This window comes from Papaver somniferum, chromosome 9 (genome assembly GCF_003573695.1).
Source record: "Papaver somniferum cultivar HN1 chromosome 9, ASM357369v1, whole genome shotgun sequence".
Classification (NCBI taxonomy): domain Eukaryota; kingdom Viridiplantae; phylum Streptophyta; class Magnoliopsida; order Ranunculales; family Papaveraceae; genus Papaver; species Papaver somniferum.
The window spans coordinates 172876585-172892609 of record NC_039366.1 but is presented as its reverse complement, the minus strand read 5'-3'; positions in this window follow the sequence as shown (position 1 = coordinate 172892609).

The window sequence follows — 16025 nt, the reverse complement described above, 5'->3', positions numbered from 1 at the left end:
TGATCTCTCGAATCAAAAGCACTCCCGTGCAGTGCATTTGTTTAGGGTTTAGATTCATTTCTCATCCACACACCCCAAATTACCAAAACTAGCAGAAATAGTTTTCACCCATAAACAATTGGCGACCACAGTGGGAGATTAATCTATCGGTTGTGAACTCAATTTCTTCAATACCCAATCCCATTCGATTGATTTCAAGATGGTTGGTATTAGGACAGCCTCAACAGCCTCAAATCCTGATGATTCCTCCAACGGAGATACCCCTCCTCCCAACGGCGTATCTAACGGTATAATCAGGAGACTTCCAACATTAAGTGAGCTAGCACGGGTGCAGGAGATTCACACAAAGAACATGGAGCTAATCAAAGAAGCGATAAACGACATACTCAATCTCTTTGTCAAAATAACATCGGAGATGAGCAGTCCGGAGACTTCTACGCCGGGGACTGGTCCTTCTCAAATCAACAGCTTCACTACGAACCGGAGGCCAGTGGATCAGGAAGCGGCTTCTCTAGTAGAAAGTTTGTGTGAACTTTTACACCTCTCAAAGAATCAGCGGGCGGAGACGTTTGCTGCAATTAACCAGATAACCCTGGACGTGCACCTGGCTCCTTCACGTCCAGAAGTCTTGAACGCATCAGAAACATCTGTGAATAATGTTACATTCACAGAGGACGACATGATGGCGGAAGAAGGTCACAACCGGACCCTACATGTTACTGCACGCATCAAGGATTCAGAGTTCAGGAGGGCCCTCATCGACATGGGAGCGTCTTCGAATGTGATTACTCTCAATACTCTCAGGACAACCAAGGTTCGCCCATGCAAGATCGTACGGCAGCCTATCACAATGACAGACTTCGAAGGAAACCAGACCATCACATACGGGTATGTCAATCTGAATTTATCAGTAGGGCCCGTTCAGTCAAAAGTGAAATTCGAGGTCATATATAAGGAGCCGGACTATCATATGATATTAGGGAGGCCATGGATTCATGACAATAAGGTCGCCCCTTCAACGTATCACCAGTGCCTGAAGACTATGCTAAATGAAGAATTCGTTCGTATTCCTGCATCATTGTCTCCTTATGCACCAATATGCGGAGTAGAACTGTTCGAACCAAGAGAAGCTCCACGGGAAGGATCAGACAAAGTCCATTGCATCCCACTCCCCATGTGGGGTGTTAATCCAGGGGGAGGACCGACTTGCATCATTGAGGACTGAGCCCCATGACGCACCTCTGCTGACAAGGCATTATTCTTTATCCGGTGAAGCCACAACCCATGTTCACATCAAGTGGGAACGAGCTTTTGTGGCAAGCCGTGACCAGAAAAGGAAGACGATATACCGACGCCGCTGTTAGCAATTAGCAGGGGAGACTGGTACCCAGTCTCTTTGCCCAATTGAATGTTGCAAAAGCGACGAGCCACAAGAAGAGGTATTGGACGCTCCGCGACAGCTACAAGATGGCACCAACTCCACGACCGACGAGCTCAAGATCGTTAACATTGGGAATGAAGAATCTCCTAGGCCTGTCTCTATCAGTTCGACTTTGTCCACGGATGAACGCGCGAAGCTTGTCCAACTTCTAAAGAAGTATCAGGATGTATTCGCCTGGACATATGAGGAAATGCCTGGTTTAGATGAAAAATTGGTCACCCATCATCTACATGTCACACCCGGATCCAAGCCGATCAAACAGTCTCCGAGGCAATTCAGACACGAAGTGGAAGAGCAAATCAAAACTGAGATTCAAAAGTTGCTAGCTGCAGGCTTCATCAAACCTATTCATCATCCAACCTGGCTAGCTAACGTGGTTCCAGTAAAGAAGAAAAACGGACAGATCCGGTGCTGCGTGGACTTCAAAGACTTGAACAAGTGCTGCCCCAAGGACGATTTTCCTCTGCCTAACATCCACATGTTAGTGGATGCCACCAGTGGACACGACATGTTCTCCTTCATGGATGGTTATAGCGGCTACAATCAGATAAGTATGTATGAGCACGATGCAAGTAAGACAGCCTTCTGAACCCCTCTTGGCAATTTTTACTATACTGTTATGCCATTCGATTTAAAGAGCGTGGCGCAACGTATCAACGCGCTATGACGGCAATCTTCCACGACATGATGCATAAACAAGTAGAAGACTACATGGATGATATTGTGGTCAAGTCAAGAGCTCGAGCGGACCACACAGGAGTCTTACGACAAGTGTTCTAGAGGTGTCGTGAATACAAATTGAAGATGAACCCTTTGAAATGCGCTTTCGGTGTCTCTTCAGGCAAATTTCTGGGATTCCAAGTGACTGCTGAAGGGATCAAAGTAGACCCGTCCAAGACTCAAGACATCCTCACGATGCCGCCACCACGAACTGTGAAGGAACTCCAAATCTTCATGGGCAAGGTGAACTACATTCGACGTTTTATACCTAGACTGGCCCAGCTTGTTTCCTCATTCACCCCCTTACTGAAGAAGGGAGCAAGCTTCATCTGGACCGCAACCCAACAGGAAGCGTTTTGAAAGATTCAACGAATATTGTGATCTCCAGCCATCATGAAGTCTCCCATCCAAGGAAAGCCGCTATGTCTCTACACCGCTTTCAGTGATACCGCCGTCGGGGCTTTACTCGCTCAAGAAGACGATGAGGGAATCGAACGTCCCATATACTACTTCAGTCGAATATTGAGAGATGATGAACTCAGATATCCCAAGGCGGATAAAGCATGTTTAGCTCTAATCCATTCCATTCAAAAGTTCAGACATTACCTGTTATCCAACAAGGTGGTACTCATATCTAAATCCGACCATGCGAAGTTTTTGCTTTCAAAACCGGTCATGATGGGAAGGACGGCCAAGTGGCTTCTCCAAATGTCAGAGTTAGACATAACGTGTGCATCACCTAGAGATATCAAGGGGAAAGCAGTCGCAGACTTACTAACAGAATTTCCTGGGAAATGCACTACGGGGCTACACGAGGATCTTCCTGGAGAATTTCCAGACATCTCTGTTGTCGAAGAGGAAGTGTGGCTGTTGTATTTTGACGTCTCTGCCACCCCTAGCAGTAACACTGGAGGAGCAGGTGTAGTCTTAGTATCTCCGACTGGGGAAGTATTCTCGCACTCCTTCAAGCTGGACTTCCAATGTACCAACAACTCAGCAGAATATGAAGCCTTCCTCATAGGGCTGTCAATAGCCAAGCAAGTAGGAGTCACACGCCTGGAGATAAGAGGTGACTCCAAGTTACTGGTGAATCAGATGAATGGAGTATACGCATTGAAGGAAGTGACGCTAGCTCCATACCGATCAGAAGCACAAAGATTACTAAACTACTTTGCTGATGCAACCATAACCCATGTTGGTCGCAGCAACAACAAGCACGCCGATTGTCTAGCAACGCTGGCGTCTAAATTGAAGTTCGTAGGTTTAGAAGAAACCCTGACAGTGAAGAGGAGAACCTTAGAATCAACATGGCTTTCACAATACAAAGACACCGAGATTTGCGATTGGCGAACTCCGATCATTCAAGAACTCAGCAGCTCACTTTCTCAAGGAAAGGTCAGCCTCAAAACCCTGCAAAACTTCTTCATGCTTCGTGGTGTGCTATATCATCGAAACCCGGACGGTTCCCTATCAAGATGTCTTGGGGATGATGAAGCACACCTGCAGCTTAACCGCGTTCATGATAAAATTTGTGGACAATCACTGGTGGTAACGCTTTATTGACGACTTCAACGCCTGGGCTATTACTGGCCAGAGATGGAGACTCAATCCCGACTACTTCAGAAGTCCTGCTCAAATTGTCAAGCGCCACCACACCAATTGGAGGTTTTTAGTGTGAGCCACACTGGGGACTGAAGATAGTCGCACATTATCTATCTCCGCGACGGGGAAACTCCTGCTAGCCAAAAGGATGCAGTCAAGATGAAGCAAAAGGCCAAGCGGTTCGTGTTTCATGAAGGGATCCTATATCGCAAGAGCTTTGGAGGCGATCTGTTGCGGTGCCTGGCTGGGATAGAAATCCCGGTTATGCTGAAAGAAATACATGAAGGGGAACACCAAGGGAAGAGGAAACTGTTTCTCCAGATACACGAGAAATATTATTGGCCGACCATGGAGGATGATGCAGCCGTATTTGTTCAAAGCTGCCACAAATGTCAAATCCATGGAACCTTGTTCACGCGCCTTCCATCCCTTTACACTCGATAAGCAGTCCATGGCCATTTTACAGTTGGGGACTGGACATTATTGGGAAAATCAATCCGCCGTCATCAAAGAAACATGAGTATATCATAACCACGACAGAGTACTTCACTAAATGGATGGAGGCCATTCCTATGCGAGGAACTACAGGAGCAACAATTGTGGCTTTCATTAAAGAGTATATCATTTGTCGTTTTGGTGTGCCTAAGCATATTATCACTGATAACGGCACTCCCTTCGCCAACAAACAGGTACGAGAGTTACTTGAAGAATATGAAATTAAACAAGTCTTCTCCACTATCTATTATCCTCAAGGAAACGGGCAAGCTGAGAGTACCAACAAGACGTTGATCCGGATTCTTAGTCGAATAGTACATGACAATCCTAGAGAATGGCATGACAAGTTACTGATAGTTCTATGGGCATATCAGACGTCACTTAGGAGTTCCATTGGAGTTTCTCCATACTCACTTGTTTACGGTGCAGACGCAATCCTCCCAGCAGAGATCAAAATCACATCAGCCAGGATCACAACGCTGGAACGAGGCTGAAGCATCTAACTCCAGAGTAGCTGAGTTAGACACTTTGGATTCAGAAGAAGCAAAGCATAGGAACGCACTCAGGTGTACAAAAATAGAATCTCCAAGGCATATAACAAAACTGTGAAGCCACGTGTTTTCAAAGTGGGAGATTTGGTCTTGAAGACGTCCAAGCACATCCAGCAAGACATGTCTGTACCAAAATTCTCAGCGAAATGGGAGGGTCCTTATACAATTACTAAGGCTTACAGTACCGGCTACTACAAGATCATTAAGGTGGACGGGGGAAAGTTAGAAGCAATCATCAACGAAAAATGTCTCAAGGCATATCATGCTTGATCATTATTCGCTTCTGTCTCATGACACGACAATACAGACATTTATTTTCATTACACATTTGAATTATCAATTTATTCAGAGAAGCATTAATGAAAAAAACCCTTTCACCAATCAAAAACCAATGCAATTTATTCCGCAAAATTCAAAAAAAAAAAAAATTGACGTGAACGTCATTGACAATAAGAGAATACAGCTGAATGCGGCTTAGAAGAGGCCATCCAGCAGATTATAGTTCCTTAAGAGCATCATCTTCAATCTAGCTTAATATTTATCTGTCCCATTCTTCAAGTTCTGTACTGCCTGCTCCACCTTCTCCGATTCAGCGACCAGAGCCTTTTCTTCTTCCAAGATAGCCTTCGCAGCAGGAACTACGTTCGCAAGGATGCCGGCTCGATCAACCTTGATGATGTCAAGACGCTTCCGCAGCCAACCCATATTGAATCCCATCGATTCACAGGTATTCACCATGTTCTCCCACTCCTCAAATTTCGATTCAGCAGCGTTACGGATGGAGATATCTTCCATCTCGGAAATCATGGGGAGAAGGCAGTTAACTCTGGTAAGCAGATGCACAATGCTGAACTACATTCCTGGTTGAAATATGGTTGTACCTCCTCCATACTTTTGTGTATAAAGGCACAAACTTCTTCCGCACCAAGAATCTGCCGACAGTTCGATAACTGGAAGATAGGCATTTCATGTGAATATCGAATAGAAGACCTGCACTAGGATATTCGTAAGAAGAGATGCCCAGATCAGCATCTTCAAGGTCCGCAGGAGTAGGTGTGTTTGAATTCGAAGGAGGAGGGCTGATTAAATCATCATCATCGATCACTGTCACACATGGGCGTCTCTGCAAAAAGAGAAAACTTTATTCATCTGATCATGAAGAACAAGCAATGGTTTAGAAAAAGGAAAGGGAACGAAACAGTACGGTCTTCTTAACTCGGCGAACAAGAGCATGGGAGTCATCGCGAAGCTGTTCATCCTGAACCTCAAATGATCGTGCGCGTTTAGCAGAAGAGTCTGGGTGGTACGAAGAAGATGATCTGGTGCTGTTTGACATGATGAAGAGATGGAGTTTCTGCAAGAAAATCCTATCAACAACGGGCGGTTTTAAAACCCCTGCGCATGTGTCGAGAAAACCCTAGAGAAAGGTTGAATCGGCTGCAGCAGAGCTTATCCGATGAATAAGGCCCCAACGCCGACCAAGTCGTACTTTTCTCCCAAACCCTAATCAGGTTTGACCAGCTCCAGGACAGCACCTGGCGACGTCTATCTATGCGGTAAATATGTATTTACTTTATCTCGGTCATTTCAATATGCAAATTTGTCATCATCTCATGCCCACCCCACAATGATGCAACCATTATGTGCTAGGCAGGGGACTTAATATTGATGCTGGATTTTAGTTTAGGGCTAAAATTGTAAAACCAAACTTATGCGCTGACATCCTGCAAAGGATAAAGCCACTGATAAGTGATGAATACTTCTTCGCTTTACTAGTTCACCTAGATTGGAGCATGTGACAACAATCCAGTATTCTGTGAATTAAATACACAAAATTCATCCAGGTTGGAGCATGTATCAACAATCCCATATGCCCTGTGAATTTATAGCATTATTAATTAATGCGCGATTATCCTTGTATTTCCTGTGTTGTTCCCACAGAACTCTCATTATTGGTACGGCATGACGACTGACTGGTGCTCTCAGCAGAGTAACACGAATCTCCAAGTGTCAATAATGAGGCATGCACGAAATACCCGTACAAGCTACATCTCTCGGTGTGTTATACTAGCCCGATTGAGCATACATCTCTCGGTGTGTTATATTTGCCCGCGAATCTGGACTGTCCATATCAGTCTCAGAAACAATCACGACCACGCAAATTGGCTGCATGATTTAACCAGCCTAGACGATGCTCAATAGGAGCAGGATATCACCACAATGACCACCAGTGGGCCCGTTTATGCCCTGGTCGGTCGAACACGTGCCATACTCCCAAAAGCCACCAAATACCAGCCTGGAAAAGGGTGGTCGAATTGGTATGGAGCAGCTTAGAAGAAGCTCATACGAGAAAGACCGCCAACGACAGTCTCAAAACCAGCCACGACCGTCCAACTTCGCCGGCATGATTGGACGGCGTGGAACTTTGAGAGAATTGTGGTTTCATAAAAATAGTCTAATTCATGATAACATCAAACCTAATGAGGAAGGATTTAAAAGAAGAATTTTGAACTCAGTGCAATATGGAGGATACAGAATGAAAGGTACAAGATGGGGCCAAAACTATGATTCTTGTGTGCTTGATTTCTTTAAACTAGGTCAGAGAAATATGAAATTTAAAATTATCAAAGAATGTCTCTGGCTCAGTCCAAAAGAAGGTTATATGTTATTTTGTTGTCAAGGCATTGCAGCCGGTAATCCAGGTGTGGCTGGTTTTCGAGTTATAGCTAGATGTCAAAAGAGTCAGGTTATTGGAACTGCTTCTGGTGGAATTGGTGCGGCTACTGCCTACATAGCTGATGCTTTAGCTATTGTGTGGGATATTGAATGGGCAAGGAAGCTGCAGTGCAGGACAATTATAATAAGATTTGCTGCAATTTCTGTGATTGAGGATTTCAAAAAAGGTATTATACCTTAGTGTCTAATGTCCAGGTGGTTTAAAGCTCAAGCAGAGCTAACTGAGATACAATATGAGCATTGTCACAAAGAAATTAACTTCTCTGCTATTGAACTGGCCAAACAGGGGGCAAAGTTATCTCAGGGAGCAGTCTTTATTCATGAAGGGAAGCCTCCATCTCTAATTCAAGTTAAGTTACCTAATAGGAAATACTATAGATTTTTCTAAGGTTCTGTAATGCTTAATATTTTAGCCTTTTATTTTGTCCTTGAACTTTTGTAACTCTTTTCATTTTATAATTAATAAAAAATGTGATTTAGCAACAAAAAAAATATTATGTGTGCAGGAGAATGGGCTATCAAGAATGGTAAATTAGAGGTTATATCCAGAATAGATTCCAAAGCAGTGATCTCAGCATTGACATCAGAGCACATTCCATGGTTTGCTATTACAAGATGGAGGACCTGCACTAGGATATTCGTAAGAAGAGATGCCCAGATCAGCATCTTCAAGGTCCGCAGGAGTAGGTGTGTTTGAATTCGAAGGAAAAGGGCTGGTTAAATCATCATCATCGATCACTGTCACACATGGGCGTCTCTGCAAAAAGAGAAAACTTTATTCGTATGATCATGAAGAACAAGCAATGGTTTAGAAAAAGGAAAGGGAACGAACCAGTATGGTCTTCTTAACTCGGCGAATACGAGCAGGAGAGTCATCGCGAAGCTGTTCATCCTGAACCTCAGATGATCGTGCGCGTTTAGCAGAAGAGCCTGGGTGGTACGAAGAAGATGATCTGGTGCTGTTTGACATGATGAAGAGATGGAGTTTCTGCAAGAAAATCCTATCAACAAAGGGCGGTTTTAAAACCCCTGTGCATGTGTTGAGAAAACCCTAGAAAAAGGTTGAATTGGCTGCAGCAGAGCTTATCCGATGAATAAGGCCTCAACGCCGACCAATTCGTACTTTTCTCCCAAACACTAATCAGGTTTGACCAGCTCCAGGACAGCACCTGGCGATGTCTATCTATGCGGTAAATATGTATTTACTTTAGCTCGGTCATTTCAATATGCAAATTTGTCACCATCTCATGCCTACCCCACAATGATGCAACCATTATGTGCTAGGCAGGGGACTTAATATTGATGGTGAATTTTAGTTTAGAGCTAAAATTGTAAAACCAAATTTATGCGCTGACATCCTGCAAAGGATAAAGCCACTGATAAGTGATGAATACTTCTTCGCTTTACTAGTTCACCTAGAATGGAGCATGTGACAACAATCCAGTATTCTGTGAATTAAATACACAAAATTCATCCAGGTTGGAGCATGTAGCAACAATCCCATATTCCCTGTGAATTTATAGCATTATTAATTAATGCACGATTAGCCTTGTATTTCCTGTGTTGTTCCCACAAAACTCTCATTATTGGTACGGCATGACGACTGAGTGGTGCTGACAACGGAGTAACACGAATCTCCAAGTGTCAATAATGAGGCATGCATGAAATATTCGTACATGCTACATCTCTCGGTGTGTTATCCTAGCCCGATTGAGCATACATCTCTCGGTGTGTTATATTAGCCCGATTGAGCATATTCGAATCTGGACTGTCCATATCAGTCTCAGAAACAATCACGACCACGCAAATTGGCTGCATGATTTAACCATCCTAGACGATGCTCAGTAGGAGCAGTCTATCACCAAAATGACCACCAGTGGGCCCGTTTATGCCTTGGTCGGTCTAACACGTGCCATACTCCCAAAAGCCACCAAATACCAGCCTGGAAAAGGGTGGTCGAATTGGTATGGAGAAGCTTGGAAGAAGCTCATACGAGAAAGACCGCCAACGACAGTCTCAAAACCAGCCACGACCGTCCAACTTCGCCGGCATGATTGGACGACGTGAATTATCCCATGACCGGTCAGACAAGTTTGTCTTTCACACCGGCGGGCCCCCTCTCTACCTGCCTGGTCGACCATCTCCTGACCTAGCCATAGAGCAACGTGCGTTGCCCAAAGTATGGCCGGCGTGATGCTCAAAGGTCGCGGGAAATTCCACTAAGGTCTTAAATCGATCACGACCATCCAACTTCACCGTCATGTTTGGATGGCTTAGATCAGGCCTATAGCCGTCGAATAGGTATCACCATATTCACCACCGGCCCAACGTAGGCCCCACATGATCGGCCTCCCCAAAGGAGAAGCATTGCATGCAAAACCGATTGGTTGAAGTTACACGGGTGTGAACTGTGTAAAACCCTAATTAGGGTTTGCGTCATGTTACATGTGTCGCAAATTGATCACGAGCGTCCATCTTCGCAAGCTTGGACGGAGGGTGTAGATGTAGATTTAAAAGGGCCCGAGCATGTCAACATGATCACCGTGGGACCGTCTACATGCATGACCGATCTGCCAAGACCGGCCATGGATGGACACCTCGGTTTGTGCGCCCAAAGTGAGCATGACGCGCGGATTCCCATTCCTTTGCGGCATGGGATTTCTGTTGCAAATCAATCTCAGCCGCTCCTCTTTGCATGTCAAATTGAGTGTCTTAGATCACATCTTCATGGGACAGTGAGGTACAGACGTGTACACCGGCAAGCCGTCTACACGCATGCCCGGTTGGTCCTGCCAAAAACGTCTCCCATGCTTGGATTCGACCAAGCTGAAGAGTGATGCTTGCGCACCTCTTCAAAACCCTAAAATTTCATCAACGGTCGCAGATGAGCGTCATATATCATCTCGTACGTCTAACTCTACCAGCTTGGTTAGGTAGCCCAGGCTAGGAGTTAAATGGCCAATAAAGTGTCGTGGTGATCACCATCCGTCATTCTACCACATCATGTGATCGGTCAAGGGAGGGCTTGCCTACGCAGCCTTCAAACGATCACTTGAAGGTAGATATGTATGCAGCTGTTTTAAGACGTTTAATCCGCGGCTTACTCCGATAAAATTTAAAACAGCGATGCTTCATGCATATTGGATATATTCGATGCATTACATGCATAGATTATACACGATATTTCGTAAATATCGATTTCCCAAATAACTTAGTTATTTAACCTAGCACCGTATGCTACCTTCTGTGGGTCCCACGATCCACACAATCGAGACATCAAGCATGTCACAAACTGGGGGATACATACTGGGGTATTGGTTTGGCGGTTTACAGCATGCAGCGCGCAACGTGCCATCACAAGAACGTGTCAGGACGACATGGACGGTTAGTGATGACGGGAGAAGTGGGCTTAGACCCGATCGTGTGACAATCACCAGCACGACCCCACTACTCCATCACTCCACTTCCTCCACTTCCTACGAGACGAGGGTTGTGCTTTATGACTTGTATAAATAGGTTCTCCTCCCTATTTCCACAACAAGACAAGACAGAAATCAAGTGTTGATACAACGTATCCCAACACCGGAACTGATAGCTTACATTATGCAAGCCAGTTCGGTATTCTGATACAAGTCATAAACAGCCAACACCTTCACGATCTCAACACCTTCTTCGCTTCCCTCCCTAAGATCAACCCCATCTCCTTCACTTTGTGACCGAAGCAAGTCTGGAACGGCCATTTCTTGGTTTAGGCTAGAATTGTACAGAGATCTCTCGAATCAAAAGCACTCCCGTGCAGTAATTTGTTTAGGGTTTAGATTCATTTCTTATCCATATACCCCAAATTACCAAAACTAGCAGAAATAGTTTTCACCCATAAACAATAACATATCTCACAAACCATACGTACGAATTTGACAAATTTTTTATATTTAGAAAGGTTTTTGAAAGACCAATCCAACGAGCGTAAATACAAATATCAGATTATTCATATTTTTAGAAATTTCTATTCCTTAAATGATTTTTTTCTTATTTGTGTGTAGATATTATCCACAGAATTTTTTTAAAGTGCAACTATTATTCAATGTATTATTTTTTTTAAGTATGCAGATATTATCCACGACTTTTTTTGGTGTGCAGCTATTATCCATAGTGTTTTTCTAATGTACAGCTATTATCCACAATGTTAATTAACCTTTCATAATGGTTTTATACTATAATATGTACATTAACTAAGTTTATAAAATCGTTTTTTAAAGATGAACAAACACATTGATATGAAGTTGTGTAGAAAATATCCACAACTAGAATCCGTGCAGGAAATATGCACAGCTAAAATGTGTGCAGGGAATGTTCACAATTGTTTCAGGGCCAAGAGAATAATTTGAATAATTATTTATATGACCCAGGGCCAAAAGAGTAAGACCCATGTTTTCTAGGGTCATAAGAATAATCAATCCAACTTATTTTTCCTTTTTTTTTCCGAAATTTCCTCTGTCGTTGTAGATTATGATTTTTTTTCCTTTTTTCTCGAGATTTTCTCTGTCGTTGTAGATTAGGATTTTTTTTTTTATCTTAGTTTACTTGCTATAACTTATATTTTTCCATTTATTTTCTTGTTTTATCCCGGATTTTATTTTTATCCTAGTTTACTTGCTATAACTTATACTTATCTAGTTTTTTTTTATTTTATCCCTAATTGCAATCCCTAATTTAGAAATGTATTGGTCTGTTTTTCAAAATACTACTCTTAAGAGCAACATTAGTGTTGTTACCAAAAGCCATATATGGCAACAAAATCAGGCGCAGATCGCGGTGTTATAAGTGCCATATTTCCATAATGCCAAACGAAGTGTCCAAATATCAGAATTTTTTTTTTTTTGGCAATTCACATATATATAGCTACACGCTATTATAAAGTCCGTTGAACTCCAAACCAATTTTAAACCCCGTGGTAAGACAAATACTATTTTAGTTTACGTTTGGTACATTAAACGTTGGTTATAAACCCGTTTGTCATGAACGTCATTTTAAAAAGCGTTTACGGAGATGTAGTTTTTAATAGCGTCTCAGACTAAACGCAACTTATAAATGTGTGATTGTACCATGTAACTAAAATTTACGTTTGTTTGAACGTATTTGATGATAACGTCCACCCTGACGCAATTTTTAAATGCGTTTGCTTGGGACATTATTTAAAGTAACGTTGGTGAAACGTAATCTCCAAATGCGTCTTGTGTGGATGAAATATTAAAATGCGTCTGGAATCTAATTTCTTAAAACGGTCGGATTTTCAAATTTTAAAAATGTTCAAATTCAATAAACGGTCAGATTTTCGATGGTTTTAGCATGCAACAACATTTTTTCATTCCTATAAAAAAGATACTTTCGTATCCATTCTTCACACATCTGAATTCTCAAACTATTTATTGGTTCTTTGTTCTCCAAAAAAAAAAAATTACAACACATTTATTTATTTATTTTCCTTTTGAAAAAAATAATGACACCCAATCCTAGAGGTCCTAATTTTACCACTTCTCAAGATATTACTCTTTGTGAAGCTTACTTATCAATATCTCAGGATCCCGTTGTCGGCGTAGATCAAAATTCAGCACCGTTGTGGTTGAAGGTTAAAGAGAAAATAGAAATGACACTACCATTACCCAAGCGAGCTATGGGCTCTATTAAGAGTCGTTTTCATGTAATAAGTAAAGAAGTTCATCTATATATTTCAAAATTACGTGAAGTCGAACGGGAATATCAGAGTGGAACCAACACCGAGTTGAAGGTATAAAGGATGGTTTTTTACATGATTATTTAAAAACTAATTAATAAACTAATTAAATATTTATCCAATAATTTGTTTTTGAATGACAGAATACCGAAGTCTTGAAGCAAATAACGGGAAAAGTTTCAAGCGCGAAGCCTGTTACCCGATTTTGAAAGAATATCCAAAATTCTCTGAACATACGACATTTGTGTTTGATTCGACTAGAGATTCTTCCGATCTTTACGGCCAACATGAAGATGAAGAGGATAATTATTCAGACTCTCAACACCGCGGTGAAAATAATACAATAGGGAGGTCCTCTGGCAGTGAGATAGATACATATGACATTAATATTATGTGCAATCGTCCTATAAGTAAAAAAGAAAGCGAAAGCATTGAAGAAAGCGAAAACAAAAATGAACGGGCAAGATGAAGCAATGAAGGAAATAGTTAAAGAACAACTGGAATTTAATATTCATTACAATGAACATTCAAAACTGAAGATGACAATACGAGAACCTCAGTTTGCGGATAGACACAAAGAAAAGGTTTTGAAACTATAAATGAAACGCGAAAGGGAGGAAAGACTTAAGGCACAGAGAAAAAAAGAAGAAAAATACGACATAATGATGATGGATGTCTCCCAATATGATTCCCCACAAAAAGAGTACATCCAAACACTCAAGGATGAGATAATGCAGGATCGTCTTAGAAGAAACCATTTTGGGTAGATCAAACCATATTATGAGTTTGCAGTTTAGCTTTTAGTCTTTCCTTTCTTATTTTTAAGTTTAAATGAAATTTGTAATTTTATTTTATTTATCTTGAATTTTAATTTTAGATTAAACTATGTTTTATGTTGTTTGAATGAAAACATGTTTTTACTTTAATTTAATAATTAATTCAAAGTGTTTTAACATAAAGTTTACAAACATAAACACGTAATACAACCTAGAACCAAGAAAACGGAAAAGAAAAAAACATAAAGCCAAACAAAACAAAACAAAATGTTAGAATTTAAATATAAGTTTCCCCTGACTTCCTATTCGTCTTCGTCTCCATGTTCATTCCATAAGTGATCGATTAAGTCATCGCGCAAGCGCAAATGCATTTGTTTGTCGGTTATAGCAATTCGTCGTTGTTCAACTAATCTTCTATGTAGTTTTCGTCTCCGATCTCTGCTGATTACTACTTGTGGTGTTGGGCGGCGGGTGTCATAGTCATGCGACCATGTATTTGGAATACGTTCATCCTCAATTATCATATTATGTAAAATAATACAAGTTTGCATGATATAAGCAAGATAATGTGGATTCCACATCCTACCAGGTTGCTTAACAATTGCGAATTGTAGTTGTAATACTCCAAGTGCTCTCTCCACATTTTTTCGGACTACCTCTTGCATCGTCCCAAATAAAACCTTTCTTTTTGAATCATGTCGCTTAATGGTTTTGACGATAGTTGCAATCTCTAGATTAATTCCATCACCTAGATAATATCCCATGTTATATTGATTGTTATTGATGACAAAATTAACCGATGGTGCTCTTCTGTTCACAAGATCTCTGAAAATATAAGAATTGTTCATCACGTTAATATCATTGTGGGAACCCGACATTCCAAAAAAGGCATGCCAAAACTAAATATCATACGACACCACTACCTCTAGCACGATACTCGGGTCTCCTTTATAACTTGTGTATGCCCCTGCATGCGCCGACGGACATTTATCCCATTTCCAATGCATGCAATACACTTCCCAACATTCCTGTAAATCCCATGGCCTTGTTCTGTCTAAGTAACATTTCAACATCAGATGGAGTTGGTGAAATAAAATATTTTTTCCGTATATCTCCACAATCATCTTACAGAACTTACAAGTGCCTTGCAAGACACTACTTTCACTAATACGCATGTATTCGTCGATTGCATCGGCAGCGCACCCGTAAGCCAACATTCATATTGTTGTTGTAATATTTGATGAGGTGTTAGTCCAAGAATCCCACAAGCATTTATTTTTCTTAACAAAATAAGAATTTTTGGACACGACATCTGGCAATATTTGGTTGAATAATTCACGACGCATTCTAAAACGTCTTCGAAATGTTTCGGGAGGAAAAGTTGGACATTCGGCAAAGTAATCATTCCAAAGTTTTATGCCGCCAGCAATGCGGTTTATTTTAATTTGTATACGAGTTTGAGCGGTGTGATAATTTCTAACAGCAAGACCCATTGCAACTGCTCTGTTGTTAGCGTTTACTGCAACAATATCATCGTCCGATGAAGAAATCTCTTCGGAGGAGTAAGAGTGAGAGGAAGAGCTAGAAGAAGACTGAATAATTTCTTCCTCATTAAGGTTATATTTATGCATTGATAGTTAACTACTTTGAAGTTGAGTGTTGGTTTGATTGTGACTGGATATTATTTGGAAATGTAGTGTTGATTTGAAGGTGTTTGCATTTGTTTGGTTTTTATAGACATATTTCAAAATGTACTATTTGATTTCATTTGATATTATTTAAAAAAAATATTTGCTGCAAAAATTGACATGAACACACGATTTTTTAAATTGACATGAACACACGAATTTTTAAATTGACATCACCACACGAATTTTTCATTATCTACAACTATCATACAACTTGTGTTTCACGTAGGTATGTCGGTGCCCGAAAGAAAAGGTACGGATAATAAATAAAATATATGGATA